The sequence below is a fragment of the Macrobrachium rosenbergii genome, chromosome 16 (genome assembly GCF_040412425.1).
Source record: "Macrobrachium rosenbergii isolate ZJJX-2024 chromosome 16, ASM4041242v1, whole genome shotgun sequence".
Classification (NCBI taxonomy): domain Eukaryota; kingdom Metazoa; phylum Arthropoda; class Malacostraca; order Decapoda; family Palaemonidae; genus Macrobrachium; species Macrobrachium rosenbergii.
The window spans coordinates 55,878,489-55,901,977 of NC_089756.1; the positions used below are offsets into that span (position 1 = coordinate 55,878,489).

Below are 23,489 nucleotides of genomic sequence, written 5' to 3' on the forward strand. Positions count from 1 at the left end.
ACTTTCTCTCAAGGCCTTTTTGTGTCAGATTTAATCCTCTGGGTATAAATCAAGCTTTGTTAGAGATTATTTCGACGAACTTTAAGCAAACGGACGATGTCTTAAAAGCGTCCAGTAATCAGACGGTTGTCGAATACTACATAGGCTTACTATGTAGACCTTCTATATGTATGAATACCACATAGGCTTAGACCTTCTATATATATGAATACCACATAGGCTTACTATAAAAAATAAAATAAAATGAAGTGTAAATTGTTTTTATATATAATGATTTGATTGTATTGATTTGTTCATTGAAAAAAAAAGCATTTTTGTAATAACATGTTTTTATTGGTTGCAGTCTCCTTAAACGTACAAGGCATCAATATACATTATAAATATACAATATATTGTATTTTCATTATAAATATTATTCACTATTAATGCTATATATACATTATAAATTACAATTACTGTATGTATTGTATTTTCATTATAGATATTACTCAATTTTAATGTATTTTTATACAATGATACAAAAGATCCCTTAATATAACTATAGCAATTCGTTGTATAATTGGAATCATTATAATATTACATAATATATAACTAAAATCATTATATTACATAATATATACACCATTAAGACTCCAATATACAACAATTATAATTTCTCTCGCACACTCCATAATCTTATATTAGCTGAGTTTTATCTTTTCTTCATAATAATAATAATAAGAATAACGAGTAGAGAGAGAGATCAGAAAAGAGCAAAAGTGAGAGAGAGAGAGAGATCAGGGAATATTTATTCAAAGACTTCACAGACTTATTACAGAAAACCGATACAGAAAACAGAAAGGCTTAGAAATCAGTCTATTTAACAGACAGCTTAATGATTAAAACATATATAAAATATGATACGATCTGTTGAGCACAGACATAAGTTGCAAAGACTAAGTAGCCTAATCTTTGTGGCTGTGAAATCCTTGAATGTGTTCTATATTTTTGATAAGTCACAGAGTATGTTAAATAACAGAAACATTATATTACAGACAGCACTTGAATGTTTTCAAGATTTATAAGTACCTGAGTAAATAATAATAATAGTAATAATAAAATGATAATAATAAAGCCGCTCAATAAAGCGGAAAAAGATGACATTTTTATGATAAAATGATGTTTCATTATACTTACCAAAACACTGTAAAAGCTTTTATCTCTTTAAAATCCACGTCCGAATATAAATTTTCAAACCCAGCTGATTTGGGCACGGTGGGGTGGCGTGGCAGGAGACAAGTTACAAAATATCAATATTCATAAAATCCTAAGGCTAATTTACCCCCAGCTTTTGGGCACTGGATATTCATGGGCATTACTGCAAGCACTGACTAGCAAAGTAGCTGTTACCTGCTCGGTTCCTTACGCCCACACCAGGATTCAAGCCTGAGGGAACAGTTTGTGAGTAGCACCTCGACTTAAACAGACACTCTGGGGAGGGGGCCTGGCTTTCTGATAAGCGACAGAGTCTGTTTAGTGACAAAGAAAAGACATCATAGCATAGAAAGATCGCTCAAGACTGTTTCCCTGAGGACATTCTCTCTCTCTCTCCCTCTCGCTCCCGGGCGTCTGGCTCTCTCTCTACTGACTCCTCTGCGCAAACGCCTTCCCACAGACGCTGCACTTGTATGGCCTGTCCCGTGTGAACCCTGATGTGAGTTGCAAGGTCAACCTTTCACAGAAAGGCCTTCCTGCAGGCGTCACAGGTGAACGACTTCTCCCCAGTGTGGGTGTGGGTGTGCTGCCTGAGACTGTTCATGTGGGCGAAGGCTTTCCCACACTCCTCGCACGCAAAAGGCTTCTCCCCGGTGTGCACGCACGTGTCTGGTGAAGCCGCCCTTGTGGAAGAACGCCTTCCCGCAGATGCCGCAGGAGAAGGGCTTGTCACCGGTGTGTACCCTCATGTGCCTGGTCAGGTCGCTCTTGTGGGTACACGCCTTACCACACAAGTTGCAGCTGAATGGTCTGACCCCACTGTGGCCTTTCAAGTGCTTGGGGAGGTATCTCCTGGCGGCGAAGGCTTTCCCACACTGACCGCAAACAAACACCTTCTCCCCAAATGGATTCTCACGTGGTTATGAGGTGGCACTTCATGGCAAAGGCCGAGCCACACTCCCCACAGGCGTAAGGCTTCTCACCCGTGTGGATTCTCACATGGTTCGTCAGGTCGTTCTTCCTGAAGAAGGCTTTCCCACACTCAGGGCATTTGTACCTCTTCTCCCCAGCGTGAGTTATGGCATGCAGTTTGAGGGAGTACCTGTCGCCAAAGGCCTCTTCGCAATACATGCAGATGTACGGCTTCTTTTTCTCAGGGACTTCCACCCGAGTTATGGGAGGAACTTCAAGTTCTTCACTAGGAAGTCCCTCCTCCTTCTCCTCCTCCACACACACCTGCTGAGAATGTCATTCTCCGTCTGTACTCCGCACAAGCACTTCGTGTCAGCCTCAAAGACCTCGCTCGTTTCTGGCTCCGCCTTGAATTCCACAAGCGGACCTAAAGACAAGGAGTTGTCACCGTTTTCATGACCAACTGGAGAGTGTGATAACGGATCTTGCATCTCACTCTTCCAAGGCAATACTGATGCAAGTTCTGACGTCATTTTAACCCTCCTGGTTGCATTCAGTGCCATGGAGAAGGGAGACGTCAAGTTCCACATTTCAGGATGGATTCTTAAAACATACTACACTTTTTTCACTCACAAGTGTCCCCCTTTAGACTGGTATCATTCCTATCAATGTCTATCATCATTACAAAATATTTCTGCCAAGAATCTAATCATCTATACGAAGAGACTGCGACTTTTTTAATGCATAACCATTAGTCACTCAAAACTGGTTTCCTTTTTTTTTCTGTATATAATTTTAAAACGGGTTATGCAAGACTTGGAATATAATCCAAGATTATACGCATAGCGCAAAGGAACTACTGTACAATGCAACAACTGCTTTTTCTTGGGGTTACAACACAGCAACATCTTATATCTAAAACTGAATTTCAACAAAGAATTTATAAAACTATAGAAAATAATTCAACATATTCGCGAATTCAACTGGAAGAGCTGGAGAATTCCCTGATGGCTAAACGCCCAATCTCTTCCCTTTCCAACATACTTGATGATTAGAGAATTCATCGCTTATACTTCTACAGGCAGGAGACCTCTGCAAGTACAGAATGCAATGCACTATTAGAGAAAACTGCACGACACAATGAGAGAGCGACATCCATGCAAAAACCAGATGTTAAACATTAAATTAAAGTGATCGATTCCCAAAAGTTTTTCACTCGTGCGACATAAGAACTAATGAAGGTTATTGAGACAACTCCATGAGTTGCTGATTTTAGATGAAAAGTGCAAAATATTGAAGCATTTTCAATGTTCCATATATACAAATCTCTTATTTTACTTAAGCCTCAAAAACTAGTACGCGTAGCGAAGTGATTTTAGCTACCTGCACCCCAATGGAGTGTATATTGCATGGCACGGGGCTATGTGTACCTTTAATCTATACTGTGCTATTTTTGGTTACAGGGCAGATGCTGAAATTTATCACATCTGTAGAGAATGGACTGTCTTTTCTCTTCGAGGAAGAAGAGAGACTTCTACGAGAGACTGTGGGCCTTCCTGTGGAGCACAGTCTTCTGAGCCTTCTTCCATTTCCCACAATGAGGAGGAGCAGGAGGAGGACGAGAAAGAGGAAGTCGCAGACAAGAAAGATAAATGCTGCTTGTGCTGCTTGGACCTTTTTCTTTCTTGACCATCAAATATGGAATTGAGAATCCTGACTAGGAAGGGAGCAACAGCAGGGACAGAAACAGCTAATGATTCTGTGGCCAAGGGCCCCAAGAAGGCCACAGGGTCTTTACTAACATCGTAGTCTTTGTCAGACACCATGGAGAAGCCACCAAAGCAGGGGATGAATCGACACCCATATGGGAACACTCATCGTAAGTTCCCGCCTTGTCAAGAACACAGCAGATGGTTTGGTCATCAATCTCGCAATCTTTTCTCCCTAACAGGCTGGACAGCCAGAAGGGGAAACATCAAGGAACAGTCCAAGCAAGGGTTAGCCACATAAGGGAGCATCCAGGGACAGTCGAAGCAGGAGTTATTGAAGGAAATCCCTGAAAGGCATTGATACTCGTCCCACAGTTGTAAGTAAAGGGAAAACAAAAGCCAGTGCCAAAAGAGTAAAAGCTCTTCAACGACGATATTCGGGTGAAAAATCCAGCAGCGTAGGCATCTTCACCCTAGTGGGGCCAAAGAAAATGCGAATGCTAACAGTCAGGTCACCTAAGTGGGTGAGAATCCCAACCCTTTGTCCACCTGCCGCTGAGTGACTACCTGGTTGCCAAATCTCACTAACCCAAAGTAAATGAAAGATTTCCAGTTTGTACTCTCGTAGGAATGAATAAATGTCCTAATTAATATGTTCATCATTTCATTATAATGACTTACCAAAACACTGTAAAAGCTTTTATCTCTTTAAAATCGACACGTCCGAGATATAAATTTTCAAACTTTGTTTGGAACGCTGATACAATTGGCGGAGACCCAACCCCACCGGATGCGGTGGGGGTAGCGCTTCTAGCAGGAGACATACCCATAAACCCAGGTCAGTTTCATTTCGGCGTAATTGGGAACAGCATCTTGCCGCATCCGTCTGCCTCAAACTGTTTGGGTTCCTTTGTCTGCTTGCACTTAGTTGTGGCGTCTCTCCTTGGTGAAGTACTCAATTGCCTGTTTATTTATCTAGCTAGCCTAGCTCTGGGAATTCGTAGCTATGTCAGATTCAAGCTTCTCGGGATCCAGAGTTTGCAAGGGAATTTGTGCTCCACCAAACTAGTTAAACTTAAATCGATCGCCATTCTTTGTGTACAGCATCAGGGGTCAAGAGTGTTCCCAGGAGAACACATGCAGTGAATGTATGGAATGGAGTCAGGAGTTTTGGCAAACATACAGTTCCCATCAGATAAAGCTGGTTAGGGATAGGGATAGGAAAGCCTTTCCAGCGTAAGGAAGCTAGGCTATCATCTTCTTCGGTGGTGGCATTGGCGTCACCTCCCCTACCGGCTGTTCCTTCCTCCTCTCCTACCCCCTCCTCTACTGCTGCTCTTTCCCCCTCTCATATTCCCCCCTCTTCTTCACCAGCTTCCCAGTATGTTTTCCCTAAAGCCAAGCCCAGCCTCGAGGCTGATAAATCAGAATTCGTTCTTTCAGAAATCAAATGGAAGCGCAAATGAACGGTTTCATGGAGTCGGGTCTTAAGTTTAGTGCGTTGGCACCGTAGTCCGGCGTTACGGTGATGACGCCAGTGTTGGTGATAACAATGTGGTTGTTCGCGATCGCGTTTCAGGCGAGTCTGCTCGTTTTTCTGAATCTTTTGAGCAAAGGCAACTGTCCCGCTCGCCTTCTGAGGCTAGAAGACAGTCCGGCGCTGGCGAAAAGGTCAGAAATTATTGCAAATCACGAGCAGGCTCGTCCTCTAAGGCACAGGAAAGCCTTAGTCTTGGTGGTGGAAGTAGTAAAGCTTGACTCGCAATTCAAAGCGTTCAGAAAGCTTCAGGGAGGCGTGAAAGTGATCCATCAGACAGTGAAGTCGATCTTCTTCGCCATCGCCGACATCGCAGGATGGTGTCCCCAGAAGCTTCATCAAGGCGGTTTCAGTCAAGCGGCACTACCTAAGGTTAAGCTCTTCAGGTGAGAGTAGCAGCAGTTCATCTTCAGTCTCTTCATATTCCAGCTCTTCGGATCCCCCTCCTCGTCGCCGCAAGTGGGATCAGACCTCTCGGCCCTTAAAGAGGCATTCTTCGGATAATTCCTGCCCTAGGGTTACTAAACTCTTCAAGAAAAGGACAGCCAGCCCTATATCTGGTTGCTCAGCGTGGGGATCCGATCAAGAAGATACATTTCAGACGCTTCCTCCCAGGTCACCTAGTGCAGTCAAGAGGCCTAGCCCTCTCCAGGAAGTTCCGCCGCAAGTGCCCGGCCCTCTTACTCCTCCTCCTACACATGAAGTGTCTGCGCCTTTGGCTACATCCTCGCCCTCCCAGGAGTCTATTCTGTTGGAAGGGAAGCTAGAAAAGGTAGTCCGCAAAGTCCTTGCTATTCCCGAGGATAAAGAAGTCATTCCTCCTCAACTCCTGGACGGTCTGGGCACGGAACCGATTCTTTCTGGTGAAGAGGAAGGCCCAGGTGAATCGGGCCTTCTTCACATTACGCTTCTCTACTCAGCTTTCTGCTGCAGTCGTACCATAACATTTTCAGCCGACAGCCCCCTCTTCTCCGACTTCTACGTTGCGTCTGGGAAAACAAGGTCCTGCCACTTCACTTCCCAAGTTGGTACTCTCCACCGCCTCCAAGAAAGCATTAAAAGAGGTAGAGGCGTGGTTGGAAAGCTAAGAGGTCCTCGGGTAAGTCGTCGTTTGCGTACCCTCCTTCAAAGCTGTCGAAAAGGAGGCAAAATTATTACAGCACAGGAGCTTCTCCTTCACTGGGATCCGCAATTTCAGCACAGGGGACTTGGCTCCTTGTGGACCCCTCAAGACGCATTTCATTCGAGGCAGCCAAGACCTTCTTGTCTGCCCTAGATGTAGAACATTTTTCCAGGAACCTCTTCAAGCTCCTAGAGATTGTCAGCTTTATCGATTGGTCAATGGGAGCTGTTTTCAAACAGGTGGAGCAGGCTAATCTACGCAAGAAGACGTCTTGGAAAAAATCACAGGGTTCCTTTCCTGCACCGATATCGCTATCCATGATGCGGCAGGCGAAATTTCCTCCCTCTTCGCCATGGCCACTCTGAAGAAGAGGGAAACTTGGTGCTCGTTCTTGTCTAAGGCTGTGACTTCTTGACAGAGAACGGCTTTGATGTTCGCACCCTTTGACAAGGAGGGCCTCTTCCCAGAAGCAGTAGTGAAAGACGCGTCCTGTCAGCCATGGATAAGAGGGAGTCGTCACACATCCTGTCTATGTCTTCCACCAGACCGAGGCCTGCTCCCGCTCCTTTGACCAAGATGGTATCTCCTCTTAACAGGCATCCGTTTCAGTAACTCCAGGTCCAAACCTTACTCAAGGTCCCGCTACAACCCAGGGGTCACAAGTTCTCCTCAAAGCCACAAGGTCGTCATCCCAGTAAGTAGGATCCCTGTCCTCCATGCGCTTTCGGTGGGGCCAGACTCAGCCTCTTTTGGGAGGAATGGAGAGACAGAGGTGCAGATCAGTGGGTGGTGCAAGTGCTCCAGCTAGGCTACCGTCTGCCGTTCGCCCCAACCTCCTCCTCTCTCTCCAATTCTCCCATTTCCTTGACAGCATACTCAAGAGGCTCATTCAAGTTTTTCGGCCCTAGAGACAGAAGTCCGGTCTCTTAGGGAAAGCGGTCATTGAAGTAGTGCAGGACATGTCAACCCCAGGTTTCTACAACCGCCTGTCCTTTGTAGTCCCCAAGTCATCAGGGGGTTGGAGGCCAGTTCTCACGTAAGTGCTCTCAATATGTACTTAGTGAAAACCAAGTTCTTCCATGGAAACGAACCGCTCAGTTCTTCAGGCACTAACATGGGGGGGGATTGGATGGTGACCCTCGACATGGAAGATGCCTACTTCCACATTCCAGTACATCAGGACTCCAGGAGGTATCTTCGCTTTGTTTTCAAGGACAGAGTTTACCAGTTCCGGGCCCTCTGCTTCGGCCTGTCGACAGCCCATGCAAGTGTTCACCAGGATTCTCGCCCTGATAGGTCATTGGCTCCACCTGGAGGAGTTCGGATCTCCTTGTACCTAGACGACTGGCTACTCCGTTCATCATCAGGGACCGCTGCATGGAGGACCTTCACAGAACCCTAAGGTTAGCTCGGGACTTAGGGATTCTGATAAACACGGAAAAGTCAAGCTTAGTATTCCTTCACAGAGGATTCTTTATTTGGGGATGACTCTGGACAGTCTAGCTTTTCGGGCTTTCTGTCTCCCAAAAGGGTCTCCTCCTGCCTTCAGACGGTGGAGAAGTTTCTTCTCCTGGACAGTTGCTCCGCCCGTCAGTGGATGGCTCTCCTGGGAACTCTGTCGTCAGCGGAGCAATTTGTAAGGTTAGGCCGTCTGCACATGAGACCCTTACAGTTTTTCCTCAGGGACTCTTGGGACAGAAGGACCCTAACGGACTCCACGGTCTTCAACATTCCCTACGACGTCAAGGGACATCTTTTCTGGTGGAGGTCGCTGGAAAGGCTTTCGGAGGGTCTGGATCTCCTCCCAAGACAACCATCCCTGCAGATGTTTTCAGACGCGTCCAATGTTGGGTGGGGAGCACATCTAGCCAACCTCAGGACGTCAGGAGTTTGGTCGGACGAACAGAAGAAGCTCCACATCAATGTCAAGGAACTGTTGGCCATTCACCTCGCTCTCCAGGAATTTTCGACCCACATCTCAGGCCAAGCAGTAGCTGTTCACGCCGACAACTCGACGGCTCTAGCCTACATCCGGAAACAAGGAGGTACCCATTCCTTCGCCCTGTTCAAAGCTGCGAGGAACATTCTTCTGTGGGCGGACAGCAACAGGGTGGCCCTGTTCCCTCGGTTTGTGCAGGGAAAACTGAACGTCCTGGCGGACCAACTCAGCCGTCAGAACCAGACTCCCTAAAGTGGACCCTGCACCCGCAAGTGTGCCTAGATCTGTGGAATCTGTGGGGCACTCCCATAATAGATCTCTTCGCTACCTCCAAGAACCATCGTCTCCCAGTGTTCTGCTCACCAGTTCCAGACCCACTGACTCACTTGGTGGACGCCATGCTCCTAGACTGGACGAACCTGTTTGCCTATGCCTTCCCTCCTTTCGGGCTCATCAGGCAAGTGATAAACAAAGTGAAATTCCATCAGCAGGTCGAGCTGATCCTCGTTGCCCCGTTCTGGCCAAGGAAGGAGTGGTTCCCGGATCTGCTAGATCTCCTGATAGACTTCCCGAGGCTTCTCCCTCAAAAGAAGTCGCTTCTCAGACAACCCCACCTAATGAAGTTCCACCAGGGATTGTCCACTCTCGCTCTGACAGGCTTCAGACTGTCAGGAAGCTCATCAGAGCGCGAGGTTTTTCAAGAAAGGCTGCAGAGGCTATTGCGAGGTGCAGAAGGGACTCCTCGAGCAAATTATACCAATCCAAGTGGACAGTCTTCAGGAACTGGTGTAGAAAAAATAGTATCTCCTCTTCTTCGACGTCTATAACTCAACTTGCCGATTTTTTCATTTACTTGAGGGATTCAAGAAAATTGATGCCATTAACCATCAAGGGCTACAGAGCTATGCTGTCCTCCGTCTTCTACCATAGGGGGTTAGACCTATCAAATAACCGAGACTTGTCAGACCTCCTCAAGTCCTTAGACACAGCTAAGGCCCCAAAACCTGCCCTTGCCTGGAATTTAGATGTAGTTTTGAGGTGGTTAATGTCTCCAAGGTACGAACCTTTAGAAGGTATTTCTCTTAAGAGACCTCACTAAGAAATCCCTTTTTCTGGTTACTTTAGCAACGGCAAAGAGGGTTAGTGAAATACAAGCCATTGACAAGGAAGTGGGTTTTTCACAAGGTAATGCTGTTTGCTCGTTCACCTTGAATTTTCTAGCTAAGAACAAGTCTCCTTCCAACCCGTGGCCTCGGTCCTTTACCATTCAGAACCTCTCCGAAGTGGCTGGCCCTCAAGAATTGGAGGCTTCTTTGTGCCCCGTTAGAGCTATCAAAACTTACTTGGCCAGAACGGCCAGCATCAGAGGACGTTCCTCTAACCTGTGGTGTTCAGTGAAAGATCCAACCAGACCTTTATCCAAGAATGCCCTGGCTTTCTTCGTCAAGGAACTCATCTTAGAGGCGCACAGGCACATCAATGAAGAGGGACGCACGCCTAGTCAAGTCTCACATTCACGAACCTTTTGTGCGCTCAATAGCAACTTCAGTGGCCTTTCGTCATAATAAGTCACTTTTGCAGATCACACAGAGCACCTTCTGGAGGTCGAAAGTCGGTGTTTGCGTCTCACTACCTTAGGGAGGTTGAAGTTATCTTTCTTTATCAGGACCTGTTTGTGTTAGGTCCCGTATCTATCGGTAGCAGGCTTGGTTTTAGGGGGGAACACACTAGGGGGTAGGTTCCTTATCTTTCCTTCCCCTGTGGTTTTATGGTTGCTGAGTTAATGGGAAAATAATGGGGTGCTCAGTTCACCTGTAAGTACCCTCCATTCTAGTTGAGCTGCCGAGGGTATAGGGAAGGGGGATGTATTTAACTATTTTTTAGGTTAGTTTTTTCAGTCTGGTTGCTTTCCAATTGCTCAGGGCAAGAGCAAAAGGAAGTCACCCCTTGTCTCAGTCAGCGGTGTACTTCCCTGACTGCTTGGGTTGTTATGGAGCAGAGTGGCTAGCAGTGCTTACGCCCAAGGCCTCTGCAGGTAATGGAGCTTCAACCAGCAGCAGTACCTCCCTGCAAAAGCCCATCTACCAGGTAAGGTGACTCCTGCCCTTTTGTTGGTATGGATCCTTAAGATACCCATGGTTAGAGTTTGTTCCTTTTCTTTTTTTTGTGTGTGTGTGTGTGTGTGTAACCTTTCAATAACTGGTACCTCATCCCCTGCCCTTCCACCTTAAATGTGGAATCAGCTTTTACAGTGTTTTGGTAAGTCATTATAATGAAAATGACATTTTTATGATAAAATGATGTTTCATTATACTTACCAAAACACTGTAACGTAAAACCTCCTCCTCCCCGCAGGGGAGACGTTATTTCAGGTTTTCACTAATTGTGTATACCGAGAATGAAACTGACCTGGGTTTATGGGTATGTCTCCTGCCACGCTACCCCCACCGGCATCCGGTGGGGTTGGGTCTCCCGCCAATTGTATCAGCGTTCCAAACAAAGTTTGAAAATTTATATCTCGGACGTGTCGATTTTAAAGAGATAAAAACTTTTACAGTGTTTTGGTAAGTATAATGAAACATCATTTTATCATAAAAATGTCATTTTTCTAACCCAATAAAAACTTTTGTATTTCTTCTTCTACAGTTTTACTCATATTTCCAGACCCGTCCTATTTTTCCTGTCACCAACCTTCAGTGCAACAGTGAATTTCCCATCTATGATATAATAAAGTTATTGTAAAAAAATGTAGAACTTTATACTATCCTCAGTGATTCAAACTCAATGCAAAACTGAGGAAGACAATTTATAAGATCAATTTGGGGATCTGATCAGTAAGACCCCATGTCCTAGGTCAGGGTTAGGGTAAGTTTAATTCATGAAGATCTGGCTACACAGAGCCCAGCACTGAGGCACTTTCAGCCAGCCATTCAGGGCTTAAGACAGTTTAAAAAAGGGAATTAGAGTGGCTGGACAGCAAGGCAGAAGAAGGAAGCAGGAGCGGAGGTCAAATAAAAGGTTACATTAAAAGTAGATAAAAAATGGCTACAGCTAGGGACCAAAGGGATGCTGCAAGCAGTCCTCAGCCCTTGTCGAATGCATTATCTGTGCCTTCGATCTCTGCAGTGGGCTCAACTAATCATTGGGAAACCTTCTCCCATTCACTTCCCTTCCTATAAGCCTTCCTGCTTCCCTCTTCCTGCATCGATTTACTATACTGTACTCCTCTTCCCCATGACCTATGCTAATCTACACCCAACTGTCTCTTTCGCTTCCTAGGGAGGTCTGGTGGCTTTGTGCCTCTTTAGCACCGCATTTGAAACCATCCCAGTCATAGATATACTGCAAGGGTGACTACGCCAGCCCCATTCTTGATGGAATACTGAATTTAAGGCCAATGGCCAAGCACTGGGACCTAAGAAGCCACTCGGCGCCGAAAGGGAAATAGTCAGTAAGAGGTTTGAAAGGTGTAACAGGAAGGAAACCTCGCAGTTGAAGCACGATGAAACAATTTTTAGGAGAGGGTGGAAAGTCAGATGGGAAGAGAATATGAATGGAGGTACAGTAAATGAATGAAAGAGGTTGCAGCTAGGGGCCATGGAAGGGATGCTGCAAAGAGCCTTACAGTGCACCTCACATCCATTCTCGATGGGACAAAACTCAGGAGGACAGATGACCAGGTCGTCAAAGTCCATCGCAGCTCAGTTCCGAGGCCCTGAGTGTGTCAATGATCATATTCTGGTTATTCCTGACCCTAAGGGGGCTCTTCCTTTTGCCTCCTAAGGCATTGGGAGGACATAGTACCTTTTTTCCCACACCAAAAAGCTCTTCTCGACCAAACACAGCCATGGTAACGACTCAAGGTGATGACGAAAGTGTATGACTATATGAAGCCTTTTGGATTAATATTAAGAATCAGATTAAACTCTGAGAATCTTTTGATGCATACTTTGCATATGAGGAAGCGTTTTGTGCCAAAAAAAGCCTTGGAACCTGTTGAAGCATCAAAATGATTTTAAATTAAGGGAAAGTGAAGCTGTTCGATACAAGAAATTTTGACGAGAGTAAGGGAGATTTCAATCCAAAAAATAAGCCATAAAGACAAACATCATTAGGCATATGAAAACCCCTATTTGGCATGTTATGTTTTGTAAAGAAGGGAAAAGCAACTTTGCTGATGCCTGGGAAAACCTCGAAGAGAAAGTAGGTGGCATTCCTGAGACTAATATCAAAAGATATGGTAAGAATCTTTTAGTGAAGGCAGCACAGGGCATCAGTACCTCACCATAAAACCTGTAACTCTGTAATGGGAGTTTTATACAGCAGAGACCTTTGTGATTTGAATGAAAGAGACATGCTAGGAAGATGTCCTAAAGATATAATAGCTGTGAAGTTGGCTACGTAAAGATGAACCTTATTAACCTGCCTGTGGAAATGCTTTGAGTACGGTCATGTCAGTGCAAACTGTAATGATGCCAGATGCTATATTTGTTCTGCTTTAACTGGAGACAGTGTCCTTTATATAAACTTAATCAGGACAGACTTGAAACAGCAGAAAATGAACACACAAGTTTGGCACTAGACAGCACCTGAGGAGGCTTCACGAAGACCCCCTGCAGACATTTTCGTCGGTTGCTTGGAAAGCTGCTGCTCCAAATCTTCCCTCGAATTCCAATTTACAGATCACCCAATCTGTGTGTACTGCTTCTAGCAATCAGGATACCCCTGATACAGCTAAGAAAAATTCAGATGTGACAATGGGTCAAGATAATACTTCAAGGCCAAGTTCCAGGGAAAACAAAGTCTTAGGATCTACTCACATTGAAATAATGAGATTAGAGGTATCAAATAAATCTATATGACACTAGATCCCTTCACGCCTTGATCGAACCCACATCCATTCAAGAAAGCTGCTCTTTCCAGGTCTTGTCAAAATTTGGATTCTAGTGGTCTAGAAGATATTGCACATGAAACTTCTCCAGTTTCAAAAAATGTATCTGTGGATGATGCTGTGAGCAATAAACAAGCATCTGTCACAGAAAATCAGGAGATGAAATCTACAATTTACAGGCTGTGGCTATCAAAGTTATACAGGTATTACACAAACCATACACAGTCTGGTGTCTCTACCTTCCACCAAGATGTCCATTTACAAAAATTCAAATTTCAGAATAGAACAATATAGAATTTCAGCCAAAGGCCAAGCGCTGGAACCTCTACTGAAAGGTCATTCAGCGATGAAACAGAATTTGACAGTAAAGAGGTTTGAAAGTTGTTACAGGAGGAAAATCTCAAAGCAGTTGCACTATGAATCAATTGTTAGGAGAGGCTGGACGAGAAGATGGAAGAGAGAATATGAATGGAGGTACAAGTAGTTCTTGGTTACAATGATTCGTCTTAGGATAATTTGAGTTTGCGATGGGGTTAGCAGTTACGATGCAATACCAATGTGACAATATTTTGGAGATAGTGTATTTTTAAATTTCACCATGACAGGCACAGGCATCAGCGTACAGTCAGGCAGTATACGGTGTAGGATATGTTGGCCCCAGAGGCTGGGACATGCGTACTGTATCTCTCGCCCTGACTCGACCTCATTCGCGCTCACCGTCTATGAACCCAAGTTAGGTCAGTGTTCGTGTGTGATTTTTCTGCGTCTGACTGTACATAAACTGTTTTAAACTCTAATTATGTATTATCAGTGTCTGCTTTACGTCCAAGTAAGTCTCCTGCTGGAAGTGCAAAGAGGAAGAGGCGTTCCATCACTTTAGAGCAGAAAATGAAAAGTATCAACCAGCATGCCACTGGAAAGGCAGTCGTGGTGATCGCACGTGACGAGCATCCATAGCAGTCAACAGCACCCACCATCATTTAGGACAAGAAATGGATAAGGGACGTTATAAAAACATCTGCTTCAGCTCATTCCACGATTATAACAAAGAAGAGGATAGGGCCTTTGGAAGAAATGGAGCAGTTACTGGTCACGTGGATGAAGGACCAGATACAGAAGTGTATACCAGTGAGCCTCTTGACCATTCAAAGGCATGCTTGCTTTTTGAGGAACTAAAGAGAAAATATGATGATACCCACAACAAAGATTTTGTAGCAAGTGCTGGATGGTTTCATCGCTTCAAAAACCGCCATAATTTCCATAGTGTGAAAATCAGCGATGAGGCAGCAAGGGGTGATGCCGAAGGAGCCACTAAATTTAAAGATGCTTTGCATAAGATGACTGTGGATGAAGGGGACTTGTTGACAAAACAGAACTGTATTGGAAGCAGATTCCTCAACGGTCCTACATCCATAAAGAAGCAACAAAGATGCCCAGGTTTTAGGCACACAAAGATCGACTGACTCTTCTGCGTGGTGGGGGAAATGTGTCTGGGTATAAACTTAAGCCATTCATGATTTCTCACTCCACCAATCCGAGGGCATTAACAAGAATCAGCAAGCATATGCTATCTATGCATTACTGCCATAATAAGAAATCATGGAAGACTGCACTGCCGTTCAAAGAATGGTTTATGGACTGCTTTATTTTATAAGTAAGAGATTATTTTAAGGGAAACAACATCCCCTTCAAAATTCTGCATATTCTCAACAATGCTCCCAGCCACCCACCCTCAGCACGTCGGAGATATTAACGAGGACATAAAAATTGTGTTTCTGCCACCAAACACAACTTCTCTCACACGACCGATGGACCAGGGTGCCATGGCTACATTCAAGGCCTATTCTCTTCGGAACATGTCTGCTCAGGCTGTTCAGGCTACGGATAATGAGGAAAAAGAGCTCAGAACATTCTGGAAGGCATTCAAGGTTCCAAACACCACTATGAACATGGGAAGAGCACGGAAGGAGGTAAAGAAAGAGTGTATGAATGGGATTTGGAAAAATCTGCTGAAAGTGTATGCGAACTCATTTAAAGGTTCCGATAAGGATGAAGTTGTGCAAATTAATAAAAAGACATTTAGATTTTGAACTTGAAGAGGAAGATATCCAAGAAAGTTTGGTGCTAATCAGAGCTATACAAGCCTACATTAGCTACTACAGGACCCTCCAACAACACAGGAAAGGATAAAAATGCCATCAGCACCACCTTTCAAGCCAAACAAGACACTCCTACTGGGAGAAAGAAAAATCAACTCCTGGACTGCGTATTACTAGGAAAGGAAGAGGTGGAGCCCCATAGGACTTGCATGGTTGGGGTTGTCTTCTACAGCATAACATTCAGTGGAAGTCCTCCTCTTACAGGACACAGTATAATTCACAATTGGCTGGGGTAGAGATGGTCTCACCTTTCCCCCTCCTCTAAATTTTATGGGAGCTCAGGAAGGAAGGATTCTAGCTGGTGGCCTACTTATATGATTGGCTAATCTGGGGAGACACCAGAGAAGAATGCTGAAGAAACCTGAGTGTGGTAGTTGACAAGACTCCAGTCAAAAGGTTTCTTAATAGGAACAACTCTCACCTTACATCCAGCAGACTTTTTCTGAGGCTGGGACTCTGATGGGCTACTCTTTGCGGCCAGCTGCAGTCTCTTCCTAAAGCACTCAAACCAGAATAAGGAAGGACTAATAGATTCTTTGCACCGCCCAGCTTTTCCAGACGACAATTGAAATGAAGTCTGGGCCTGTTACAGTTTGGGTTCATGATAGATCTAATCCTGAGATTGTGACTTTAGGATTTAACAGAGTGTGGCCCTCAATGCCAGGAAAAGGCTTTGTGATCGCCCTCATCTGAGACTGGGAAGAGACACTGTCCGTGGACCTAGAAGGAGTATCTGGTAAATAGGCTGACCTGACTCCACTGTTTGTATGAGTGATAATACATACGGATGCCTCCTTGACAGGTTGGAGAGGCCACTGGGAGGATTGTCAGAGGAGTGTCATACCAGCTTCCTGGGGCTATAGGCTGTCTTTCCATCTCAGAAAATGGAAACCTCTAAAAAGGTTTGTTGGTCCTACATAATATGAATGCAATGTCTTCTTTAAAGAGGTTAGGCTCATGCTGAGCTCCTCTCAAAGTCAGTAAATGCTAACATGCTTCCACAGTCCAGAAGTGGACTGGTTTGCCACATGCGAGAACCATCAACTTCCAGTGTGTGTGTCTCTGAACCTGGACACTCAGGCAATAGCAAGAGATGCATTCCTGCAAGACTGGAACAAATGGAGGTCGATATACCTTTTTCCTTCATTGTCCCAGATTTTGAAAGTTTTGAACAATCAACTAGCTTTCAAGAGAGATGCTAGCCTAGTAGCCCTGAATTAGCCAAACAGTAATTGGTTCATTATTTCTCCCACAACAGGCAAAAGAACAGATTATATTCCAGGCAGGAGGAAGGGAAGTCGTCTACACATCCTCCTTTCCGAGCCATGACCGTCACAAAGAATTTTAAATCTAGTCTACTGTGAAGATTATTTGCCCAACATTGCTAAGTACCTAGAGCAAACTACAGACTTCATCTGTCCAACATAAAAGTCCATATGGGAAATGCGGTTAGATTACCCCCACACTGAGAACGCAGTTGAAATCTGTTAAAACAATTCTACATTTCATTATCTTTTGAGATAAAGTGTCTTGCTATTTCAACAATCATGGCATACAAGGCAGCATTGGCAGAACCGTTGCCTTATGGTTTGGAATTGATTCTAATAAAGAAATTGTTGATTCCTTTCTCCAGTCTTTTACACTGCAAAGGTCAGGTCCTGCAAGGTTTCCCATTACCTGGTCCCTGAATGAGGTTCTTTGACTCCAGTCATCTGCTCAATTCTTTGGCATCAGGACAACACTTCACCACTCTTACACCTAGTCATCATTTGCCACTGTCCCCTGGCCTATCATTCCTGGCCAAGAATGAGGACCTTTTTCAAGGGCAAATCCCCTTTTCTGACAAAGGAACTCAGTATTTCATTAACAATATTATGCCCGGTTCAAGCACTAAGGCTTACCTAGATGTCACAGCAAAATCCCAGATACAATAGTCCTATTTTCCTACACCTTAGCACGAAAAAATGAATCACTCTACATGGGCTGAGAATCATTTTAGTGGCCCTCATAAAAAGGCGACCCTTACTCCTTTCCTAACCCGCATGACATCCAAAAGGTGAGTAAATCTGGGCAGTATTCTTGAACTGGCGAAGGCACAAAAATCCTGCAGCCAGACCTGACATAATTAGATAAGCCACCTTCAAACAACAAGAACAATACAGTACATATTGGTTTCATGTATTGTTCCCTGTTCTTTATTGCCAGACCCCATGGGTATCCGGAATAAAGAAAATGGCTAACAACCTGTGACTATACCTCGGACCAAAAATTAATCTGGGATGTTGCCATTTATTTATTAGGAGCTAAGCCATTTTGTCACCTGTCAATCTCTTTAGTAAGCTCCTTTGAGGACGAGGCGGCTATGCTATCAAAAAAACAGGTTTTGATGTAGGAAAAACCTACTTTTGGTAGCCACTGTGAGTCCTCAAACCCACCTACCTTCCCTGACGAAAAGGCATGGGACCGGGGTGAACATTTCTCTTGCACAGACCTGGGATGTAATGAAGATGGCGTCGAATTGTTGTCACATCTGTGCAAGTATGACGTAGAGCCTAGGTAATCGCTGTAGGACAGTGTGGTGGTCGTATGGAAAATTGGATTTGTGAGAAGAGGCTTTTGTGTTTTTGAAACCATTGTGTTTTTTGTTTTTTATTTAATTTTTGAGTGTTTGTTGGAGTATGATTTCATTAATATTTGTTTTTCTTTCTTCTTTACTAGGTTCGCTTGAGTGCGAGTGTCAAGATAGGATCCACTCCTCTCCACCTTTGATAGGTTCATTTATGTTGGCATTGTATGATGAAGATGAGGATGCTGACAAGTGCCATCTCTAGGGACTACAGTGGTAGGAGACTGAAGTTGAAGACCCAGTGCAACACACTATGTGCGCGTAGTGAATCTGGGGCTTGAGGTTTTGGAGACTTCTTCAGGGGCGCTGCCAATGAATATTTCCCTTTGACAATCATATATAATGTTGTGGTGATACTGATTCCGCCGTTAAGACTGGGTTTGTTTGGCTGAGCGTTAAGCACAAGGAAAGAAAGACAGATAAACTTTACGCAGAGGCTGAGAACAGGGGTGGAGATCCCCTAAATTTAGACTGTACAAAATATTTTGACTATTGGTAGTACTAAGTTAGGCTAAGTTGGGTATAGGAAGACTGTTTTGATAAGTATTGAAAGATGATACAGTAATCAATAAACCGTAGCAAATACAGTATAAATAAAATTGGGATAAGGTTCTGTTTGAAGGTCTTCAGACCACTGTAATATTATTAAGGTAATAATAGGTTGAAGAAAGTCAGAGTTTTATTTAATGACCTCCAAATCCGTTCCCATCATACTGCACTAATCATGTACTAACAGAAAAAGCCCCTACAAAAGACAGCCCGCCTGTCCTAAGTCCTTTACAGTATTCTATCACTGTGCCAACAAGCACTTTCCTGGCCAAGACCAACTATAAAAGAATTCTTTGTAATTGGTTGGTCAGTCTTATGGAGCCCTGGGGGGGACCACGAGCGTGTAAGTTCTTTAAGGATTCACAGCAGCTACTAAAAATAGGCTTTTCCTACATCAAAACCTGTTTTTTAGTTCATATATTCAAGAGGGGGTTCCTCAAGGAAGTCTACTGAATGTTGCATATTTTGACATTGCTATTAAGAGCATAGCATAAGTCATTCAAGAGCCAGTCAAGTGTTAATTGTATGTAGATGACCTTAGCCATTTCTGTAATTAAATATGACTCCTCTGATGCATGCCAACTTCTATAAAATTCTACGAAAAGTATACAAGTGTGAGAAGATGGCAACGGCTTCAGATTTCCTGCTTCTAATATTTTGAAAGTGGTTTCCAGCTATAACTGGGGTGCAGACAGAAAGTCTTTCCTTAAACTCTATTATGACTCTTTAGGTAGGTCAGAGCTTGATTATGGTTGCCAAATATATTCCTTGGCAAGTGAAACTAAAATGAATTCTAACTTAGTGTATTATAGATAAATTTAATGAGCCTAGTTTACCTAAACCCTGCAAATTAGAATTTTAGAAGAGGTTGAGGGTAAATCATTAACTGAAGAAAAAATAGAACCACTATGGATGACCCCAGGACTTGAAGGATCTTTCTGATGAGGAAATAAAAGCCCAGATTTGTAGATCATAATCAGATACATCAAAAAATCTATTGAAATATTCACTGATGCTTCTAAATCTAATAATGACAGCCATGTCAGTAGTCGTCTTTTAACTAATTACAAAACTGGTATTTTGCCTGGCCTCTAAGTCTATGGTAATTCAGTTTTGTTGGGTATCAGCTCACATTGGCACTGCTGGAAAATGCAGTCAGCTACAGGAGAGTGCCTCACGCTGACATGAAACCCACCATACGTCAGTAATGTACATAACAAAAGTATGGCAAGGGAGGTGGGCCTCTCCCTCACTACTGAATAACAGAAAATACAAAAAGATTCGGGCAAATATCCAGCCTTGGCCTTCATCTAACAACATAATCAAAGGCTATGAAAGGTGTCTTTCTCTTCTCAGAATTGGCCACACATTCTTGAATCACACATTTTTGTTGGAGAAAATTAACCTACCTGTGTGTGCGTCCATTGTGGTCCTGGTCTGACAGTGGAGCCCATGCTAGTGGATTTTGTGAATTTTAACATCGTAAGAGCCTCAGACATCACCTGCAAGACAAAAAACCTTTGTGAAATTTTGGACAAGAATTGCAATGTTTAAATTTAAAATGAAGTTTTGGAAAGATAGAAATTTATAAGCTTTTCTAAATTTATATAATTTACATAATTATTATTTATGAAGTTTTTAAAAGGTACAAATTGATAAAATATTATATACAGCTTTCTGTTTTAAATCATTAACCATTTTTTTAATATTGCACATGTGAAACCTGCGTAAAAGTAAATAATTGTGTGTGTGTGTTCCAGTATACATGAATATTTTTTATATTTCAAAATCATGTTCATTCATCAAAGCACTGAATGACCTCATTGGTCCCAGTGCTTGGTCTTTGGCCTGAAACCTCATGCTGCATTTCATTCCACGGGATAGGTTAGGATATCGCAGATTTCAAAAGTGTGGCGAGATGGGAACGGTTAGCCCATGAACCTATCTGCGCAACAGATTGCCTTGCAAGCATCACTGGAATCACTGAGAGACTGTGGAGTCCAAGCACTTTTCAATTCAGTGTTGTTATTGGATACAGGCTGGGCTACACAAACCATAAATTTCCAATGACTATTCTTGCGATTCTGACAAGGATATATTTTATCTTAATACAACAACCACTCTCAAGAGTGGCCGAGGTTAGTGCCTGTCCCATGGGAATGAATGGATGGGATAGTAAGCAGCCACAGGAATCACGGCTTACTTTGGGGGATCAAAACCCCATCCCTGGCCAGGTAAGGGCATGACATCTGACCTTAGGTTGGGTCAAGGTAGGTCAGATTAGGTTGCATTCATTCTGAAATGCCAACTACAACTATGGGGTAGCCCAGGCCAAGGTGAGTCACCTTTCCAGCTATATATTGGCTCTGAACTTTAAAACATAAAAGACAGATAGCCTAGATTATAGTATGATTTTTACATTAAGGATATAAATGTGACTCAGGCTATGAGCATAAAGTATAAGGTATATTAATAGTAAAATTATGCTCAGAGCCAGTGCAATCTGGCATAGGCTACCCCTTAACTGTAATAAGCTTTGCACAAATCGCCCCCCCCCCACCAAAAACCCCAGGAACTACCCAAGTAACACCTGACATCCAAAACAGATCAATGGAACTAACTCACTGTTCCTACACATTGTTTTCTGGCACAGGCTACGACCCGACCGAAATAACCTTAACCTAACCTTTCCAAGACTGTCGTACTCTGAACTACCCTGAAATTACCTTCCAAACCTGACGTAGGGCACTGTGCCCTGACCTGGCATGAGAGAGAGAGAGAGATCGGACTAGGCTACCCATCTGTAGCAGTGGATTCAAATCACCAACACCTACCTCTACTTTTGCCTAACCTAACCTAGGGCACCAGTCCCCCCCCCTTAGGGTCCTCCCTGCCCATAAGCATTCAATACCCCCAGAGGAGGGTACCGGAAATTAGTGGCCGGTCAATGTCCAGAACAACTCCGCGGTGAGATATAAGAAAATAGGTCACACTATAATTTTCACAATATAAAATAATAAAACTTTGTCTCTGAACACTTTTGAGGAGATTCACCCCGAGATATTAATGATTATCTAATCGCATCATCTGTCCAGCAGTGGATTCAAATCACCAATATAAAATAATAAAACTGATTCACCCATCCGAGATATTAATGATTATCTTGGCATTGAAATCTTACTGGAGTTAGTTCGAAAATGAGGTTTTTGCTGTAATGTTTCTCAGAAAGAGTGTAATGTTTCTCAGAAAAACTAGTTCCCCATCGAATGATTTTCGATTTTTGACTTATAAGGTTAGACAATACCTGTCCCCAACCCCTCCATAGCTATAAGCAAAATTGTGGGTGTTTTCAATAAGAAGTGGTCTAAAACCTTTAAATATGAAAAATATTGCATTTTACTTTTATTTGGTACTTTATGCATGCGGGTTCTTCTGGAAATTAGTGGCCTGCCTTAACCACATTTAATGAATAAAGTTTGGGTGAATAATTATGGTGTCAAATTGCAAAACAGTAAAAAAATACATGTGAAATCGTTTTTATAAATTATAATCATATATTTAGCTGTAAAATAATATATATAGAAAATATGCAGGGCCATATCTACACCGTCAACAGCCACTCACCCGTTGCCTAATGAACCTCCTCCCACGCCGTTATAACACTTATTAATCCTCTTTTCGAAGCACAAATAAGTATTTTCAAACATAATCAAGTATATTATAAGCTTTTATCAGTTTATTTGCGGAGAAATAAGTCTACATAAGATGCCGTCTTCTTCTCATTTCACAGAGGAATGTAAACAAAGCGGCGTCTGAGTCTTCGGGTTTTCGCGCCTTAAAGCAGACATGGCGGCGTTTGGCGCCTTTTTTGAGTATTATTCCTCGAGTATTTCACGTAAAATTAACATTAATTCTGCACATTTAAATAATAAAATATTTTAAAATTATTTTAATATTTTGAAACAATATTTTGGTATATAATGTACTATTTTGATCGATTCTGTCTCAAAATATAGCGAAATTATATGACATTCCTGGAGATACATTACAACGATTACTCCTGCCAAAGTTTTAAACTTTTTTTACGTAACATTCGAGCTCAATTTTACTTTTTTTCAGATTATTTTATATAAAAAACATTATATTATGTTGTTTTAAAATTTTATTAATACGTATAATATTATGTTAATCGATTTTATAGGGAAACGAAGCAAAATCATCCGGTCTCTTTTAGGCCAAAATACGACAGATTCAAATGCGCTAGTTTAGCGTATTGTCTTTCGAACATTTGACATAAATATGCCCTTATATTGCGGTATTACACTTACAAAATCAGCATTTTATATCTATAAAATAATATATTACTGTATACTTAGGTCATGCATTGGGTAATGGTAAGGGAGCTCCCAAACGGGCCGGTGTGGAGGCTATTGAGAACATTTCTACCCCAACGTGTCAGAGGGATGTCGGAAAACTCTTAGGTTTGGCAGGTTACTACCGTAGATTTGTAGGAAAAATTTTCTGACATTGCTGATCCTCTCAGGAACCTCCTAAAAGAGAGGGTAGCTGAGTTCAGCTGGACTTTCTTCTTCTTTCCCACCGTTAAGGGGTCGGTTGCCAGATGCGTCTTCTCCTCCACTTCCTTCTACCAAGGGCATCATCATCCTCCGCCAAACCTCTTCTCTCTCGCCATATCTTCCTTCACTTTATCTCGCCATCTAATTCCCTGTCTCCCTCTCGATCTTCTTCCTCTAACAGGTTCTTCTTCCCAAGTCCTCTTCACTCCCTCCTCCTCATCCTTCCTTACCACATGGCCATACCACCTCAATCGTGACTCTCTTGTCACCTCT

At 43.2% G+C, this 23,489-nt stretch overlaps 1 long non-coding RNA gene across 5 annotated transcripts in view; it reads right to left on the bottom strand.

Moving 5' to 3' along the window:
• The window catches only part of LOC136847446 (uncharacterized), a 116,981-nt gene that overhangs the window by 32,432 nt on the left and 61,060 nt on the right, over positions 1-23,489 (bottom strand). For 2 of the 5 annotated variants that reach the window (XR_010855751.1, XR_010855755.1), the window contains exons 1-2: positions 22,264-22,455; positions 20,049-20,141 (exon numbers count right to left, since the gene is read on the bottom strand). This is a non-coding gene — a long non-coding RNA (uncharacterized lncRNA). Of the gene's footprint in view, positions 1-48; positions 160-193; positions 3,199-20,048; positions 20,142-22,263; positions 22,456-23,489 lie in introns of those variants that run through there. The other 3 variants (XR_010855754.1, XR_010855752.1, XR_010855753.1) reach the window with 2 other exon arrangements.